General features: G+C 45.4%; 1 protein-coding gene across 3 annotated transcripts in view; it reads right to left on the minus strand.

The window, feature by feature from the left end:
* SLC4A5 (solute carrier family 4 member 5) overlaps positions 1-5,255 on the minus strand; it is a 119,555-nt gene extending 114,300 nt beyond the window's left edge. Inside the window, exons 1-2 of one of the 3 annotated variants that reach the window (XM_072641584.1) lie at positions 4,933-5,255; positions 4,558-4,639 (exon numbers count right to left, since the gene is read on the minus strand). The gene's annotated coding sequence lies outside the window, so the exon portion shown is untranslated. The remainder of the gene's footprint in view (positions 1-4,557; positions 4,640-4,932) is intronic. The other 2 variants (XM_072641285.1, XM_072641362.1) reach the window with 2 other exon arrangements.
* Between the last annotated feature and the right edge of the window lie 745 nt (positions 5,256-6,000).

Here is a 6,000-nt window from a genome sequence, read left to right on the forward strand (position 1 = left end):
TGAAGTTTTCAGGCAGAAGATGAATGACCACTTAGAGGGATGTGGCAAGAGGGGAAGATGCCTCTTCTGGTATTGCTTAGACTAGATGATATCTGAGGTCCAACTATGGGACTGGGCAGGTATGTTCCCTAGGAGCCACATTCCTCGGGATCTTACCTGGAAAGGAGTAGTCTGTGAAACTCCTTCCTCCCCAACCCCCATTGGGAACTACTTAATATTTCAGGTCAGATGATGATAACAGTATTCATGCAGCATTTTACAGCTTGCAAAGCATTTCACATATAAGATCTCGTTTTATTTTTTTAACAGCCCTGGGAAATAGATCATGGCATCTACTTATTCCCATTTTACAGATGAGGAAGTTGCACGTAGAGGCTACAGAGGTTAAGTGACTTGCCCAGAGTCCCACAACTAGGAAGTTTCAAGGCCAGGTCTGATGCTCTAACCACTGTGACACTGAGCTACCTTCTAGCAGAGGAAATGTGACGGTATCTATGAATCAAGACAGTTATTCTGGGAGCCTTGTGAGGGAAGACACAAGAACACAGAACATGGACATTTCTCTTCCACATGATGACCCTTCAAATACTTGAATACAAGCCTTTCGTCTCTGGACAACCACCCTCCCCCCACCAGTGTCCCCAAGAGACAATCACTGATGTTTTTCCCTGTCCTGGCTAGCCTCCTGTGGTCACTCTCTAGGATATCAATGTTCTTCCGAAAATGTGGTGCCCAGAACTGACCAGGACGATCCAGGTGGGGACTGATAGGGGCTCACACAGGTTGTGGGATTCCTGTGCTCTGCTCTAGGTCACATTCTTGGCTTTGGTACATCTCGTCATTCAAACCATCTAAAGCAACCTGAGGCCCATGGGTAGCTGTGGGCACCTGTGTGTGCCCTTGACCTTCCATGCCAACTGTCAACCCTTTTCTGATATTCTCAGATCCTATCAACAAGACTTGGCTGTTAGAGATGAGAGAGAACCTCCAAAGAGGATGGATGTCCTTTCAGCTCTGGCATTCTGTATTCTAAGGCAGGGGTTCTTAGCACACAAATAAAGTGCTATCACTTTATCACACAAAATAAACACTGACTGACTGACTCTCACACCCCTGGGAGGGTCAGTCGATAGATTTAAGGGCAAGGGGAAGGTTCATTTTCCCATCCAAATTGACGGACCCCTCCCTTGCCCTTACATGTACACCCTGATGCCTCCAGGGTTCTGATAGAGAACAGAGGATTGGTGTGAGAGTCAGTCAGTCAACAAACATGAACTTTGTGTGATAGCTAGGATTCCTACTGTCCTCATCTAGGGTTCCAAAGGAGATGAATCTGCTGGTAACCTCTGTTGAGGAAGGCTAGTTAAATCAAACAAATGAAACCCAGCCCTAAAGAACTGGCTTTTGTGATAAAATACACAATCAGTCAAATGTTGACTGGTTTGCAAGCCTCAAAATGTTGAATCTTCTTGAAGAACAAACCAGTTACATTGAAGGAACAGGACTGCCAGGCCAGGAACAATGAATCCCCAGCCTCGTTCATGTGTCTCCTTTGACTCCCCCCATCCCAGAGGCCCTGGGGGATCGTCTCTGGGGCCTCCTTTCCCCAGTCACCTCTTTAGATGGTCCTATCTCCCCCGAGGGCTTAGGGATGCTTCCCTTTCCTCTTTGCTCCTCCCTCTTTCTAGCTGTACATAATCCCCTCATCTCAAATTTTCTCCACCTTCTGTAGTGAAAATCAACTCATTTTAAAGCTCACTGAGATCACAGGAGGAGATTTGGGCTTTCCATTTGAATGCGTATAAGTGAAATAAAACAATTCAAATTTATAAACTGGAACAAATGAGTTTGGTGAATCTTTAACATCAACCAAATATTTGCTTTGCATGTGCCGAAATCATTAAAATGAATGAATCTCCAATTCTTGAAAAGTTGCTGACTCTCCTCTGTTCTGTTTTAACAGTGAATAAACAGATGGGATTTAAGAGTCAGACCTGAATTCAAATCCTGCCTCAGGCACTTATTAGCTGAGTGACCCAGGTTAAGTTACTTCACCAGCCTTTGGCTCGGGGCATTTTCTCTGGCTCATCCCGCATGTCTGCAATGCTCTTTCTCCTTACTGTGCTTCTCGCCTTCCCTGCCTTCCATCAAGGACCAACTAAGACCCCACTTTTGCTTGGAAGACTTTTCCAATTATTCTTAATTCCAGAGCTTTCCCTCTGCTAATTATTTCCTGTTTCTCCTGTGTATAGCTTTTATGTACATATTTGCTTGCTAGTTGTCCCTTCCATTAGACTGTGAGCATCTCAAGGTCAGGGATTGGTTTTTTTTTTTTGGTCTTCAAATCTCTAGCACTGCTTGGCACACAGTAGGCACTTAATACATGCTTATTGACTGACCTCTCTCAGTCTCAGCTTCCTCATTTCTAAAATGGCAATAAAAATAGCACTTACTTTTCAGGGTTATTGTGAGGAAGAAAGGACATAATACTTACAAAGCACTTTGTAAACCATAAAGCATTACATCAGTGCCATCTTCCTCCTCCTCTTCCTCATGATGGATAGGAAGGGGGTTACCTTTACTCTGGGCCATTATGAGACCATTTGGGGGATAATTGAAGGCACTAGCCACACTTTCAAAGAAACATTGACCGTCTCAAACTTGTTTTCTCTAAGCACTACAGAGGAGGAAGTTACCCAGAACATGTGCGTTAGGCAGCTAAAGTCTGGTTCTAAATCCTCAAGGACAAACCTCCTAGCTCTGGAAGAAAACCTCTACAGACTGCCTACAGGAAGCAGATCTGTCCTATTCCTTATTAGGACCTTTCCACCTTTCCCCATCCTGTCTTTTTTAGCTAGCTGCCTCAGAGGTGAGTATGGAATTGGGGTTTTATCTCCTACCTCCATGCATTTCCACAGGGTAAAGTCCCTGCCTGGAATGCCCTTCCTCTTCATCTCAGGTTTCTCAGCATCTTTATCTTCCTTTAAAGCTCGGCTGAAGTTTCCCCTTCCACCTTTGTCCTCCTCCCTGAACCCCCTTTCTCTGTCCTGCTATGCAGTAGTTCAGGCTCAGCTGCTTCTCCTACCTCAATATCTGTCTGTTTATTTATCTGTATAAATGTTGTCCTTGAAGGCAAGGGTGGTTTGGCTTTCCTCTCTGTATCGCTGGTACCTAGCACAGGGTCCTGCACACAGTAGGCATTTAATGAATGCTTAATGAATTTTTATTTATAAATCAGTTAGACTTTATAAAACACCCTATGCCAGACACTGTGCTAGGCACTGAGAATACAAAGAAAGGCAAAACCCCGATTTCTGTTCTCCAGGAGCTCATAGCCTAACGGGGGAGACAACGTATTTCCCAGAATTACAAAGGGCCACCCAAATACAGCCCTTGCTGCCATATCTCAACATCCTGCTAACCGAAAAGATGGCCTGAATGCCAGCCCAGAAAGTGATGTATCTGGGAATGCCATGGAAGAGAACTGGGTGACTTCAAGCTGGCGACTGAGAGACTGGGAAGACAACAAGGAAATTATCCCAACAAACGGTTCCCCAAATATATCCCCAAATCGCCTCACTTTTCTTTCTACTTTACAGATGAGAATGGGGCGAGGAAGGAGAGAAGTATAAAGTCAGTATTCTTGCCCTCAGAAAGACTGGAGGGGAGTGTATAGAGCGTCATACTTGGAGACAGAAAGTCCTGAGTTCAAATCTGACCCCAGACATTTACTAGTGCTGTGTCTCTGAGAGCAAATCACCCAGGCTCTGAGCCTCAGTGTTTTCATCCATAAAATGGGGATAATAATAGCACCTATCTCCAAGGATTGAGGTGAATATCAAATGAGATAATATATGCAAGGTACTTTGAAAACCTTAAATTCTTTGGAAATTAGGAAAATTCTGTTGGTAGGTCCCATGGAAAGAATTAAAAACAGGGAATCTTCTATTTCATTAAGAGGGAGACCTGTGTAAGATAGTAACGTCCTTGTAGTTTCCCTTCCCCCATTTCTTCTTCTACCCTGGAATATAACTTATAAAATATAACACTGATATTATATATAATATTATACAATATCTGAAAAAAAGCTTAGAACTTGGTATATCAGAACTGGGAAGAACCTTAGAACACTGAACTTCAGGGCTGGAAGAAACCTTAGGACATAGAACTTAAAATGTCAGAGCTGGAAGACTAGTCAGAGAGTTGGGCACCCTGGTGGTTCAATGGACTTGGAGTCAGGAAGACCTGAGCTTGAATCTTGCCCTGGGTACATCGTTTAGTGTCTCTGAACTTCAATTTCCTCAGCTCTAAGAGGAGAAGAATTACCATAATTCCCATGTCCCAGAGATGTTGAGAGGACCAAGTGAATATCATTTTGTAGAGCACTTTGCAAACCTTAAACTGCTAGGTAAATGTCAGAATCACATGTAAATATCATTTATTATTAGTTTTAGTGGCCCCCTCATTGGACATCTTCGAGTAGCTAAGCTATTACTACCAAGTTAGATAGCATTTTGCAGAGGAGAAACTGAGAGCCTTTACAGAGGAAATATTTACCCAAGTGTACCCAGCCGGCAGCAGCAGCACCAGGACTCACATGTAGACCTCTTAGTTCCAGCCACTTCTACTGACTCGTGGTCTGAAGCGGGGAAAGGGATAGACGCCCCGTAAGCTCCTGGATACTCCATTAAGCTCCTGGCACTGCCACAGAACTCCCCAGGGTATTCAAGTCTGCCATCCATTTGGTTTAAAGAACCAAGGAAGGCAGCTGGTCATAGCCAGCCTTGGTCCGTTAGAGAAACCAGTCATTCTGCTGCCACTTGAGTCAGCCAAGGCAGAACTCACCCCCTGAGCTCTCTGATCCCCGCCCAACCCACTTGCCTGGGTACTTGTGGTCAGCAAGCTTTCTAAAATCCCAGGCTGGGCACTTACCTCTAAGTTCTCAGGGTCATAGAGCAGGAGGTGGAGAGCAGTAGGTTTCCAGGGGAGATACCCCAAAGCCTGTGCTGTGTCCCCACTTAGGGCAAAGTCAATGGCCGTGTGGTTTCTGGCTGTGCCTGCCTTGGGGGCAGAGGAGATGGATGTGGAGAGTTCAGCTCCAGTGTCTGCTGTGATTGGGTGGTCAGGGGAGGATGTAGAAGGGGGAGGGAGAGGAAGAGAAGAGGAGGAAGGGAAGCTCCAGCCTGGGAGGTAGGAGGCTGCCTGTTCCCAGAGGGAGGGGAGGAGAAGAGCTCAGTGGACCACAAAGTCCACTATGGAGCAAGGACAAGCATCTTAGCTGTGGCAGCTTCTTTCAAAGCTGACTTTGGGTGGATCTTAGAACTGCTACCTTGTTTTGTAAAATGTTTTTGTTTTCATGCTTGGTCTAGACCATTCACCACCCACCCCCAATCTTTAACATGGCTGTCCTTGAATATCCTGACCTCAACCTAGGGAGAAAACGCTTTTTTGGTTCTGATCTCCAGAAGAGGGAGGACCGAGACAATAGAGGCAGAGATTGGCAGAGCTGGCAAGGGCAGGCAGGGAGATGTGCAGTGGTCTAAGGGAGAAGGGGCTGGCCTTGTCATCAGGAAACCTGAGCTCTGATACCTCCTGAGCTGTGAGACCCTGGGCCAGTCCCCTGTTGTCTCTGAGCCTTAGGTTTCTGTATCTAGAAAATGAGGAAGATAATATTTGCACCGCCAACATCATGCAGGGGCGGGGGCAGGGTGTGTACTTTGTTCTGGTCAAACTGGCCTTCAAACTACTGTTTAGAGTCCTACCTTCTGCCCACGTGCCTTTTCATTATTGACTCTCCAGGTGTGGAAGACACTTCCTCTTCACCTCTAAATTGTGGAATCCTCAGCCACCCTCAAAGCCTGGAGACCTTCCCTTATCTCTCTTCTGATTTATTACAACTTTATTCCCATTTGAAGGGATTTTACATTATATTTACTTACCTTTGACATTTTGTATTCTCCACTGCCCGCCCTCAAATCTATTTATCCATCTGTCTACAAT

The sequence above is a fragment of the Notamacropus eugenii genome, chromosome 1 (assembly GCF_028372415.1).
Source record: "Notamacropus eugenii isolate mMacEug1 chromosome 1, mMacEug1.pri_v2, whole genome shotgun sequence".
Classification (NCBI taxonomy): Eukaryota; Metazoa; Chordata; class Mammalia; order Diprotodontia; family Macropodidae; genus Notamacropus; species Notamacropus eugenii.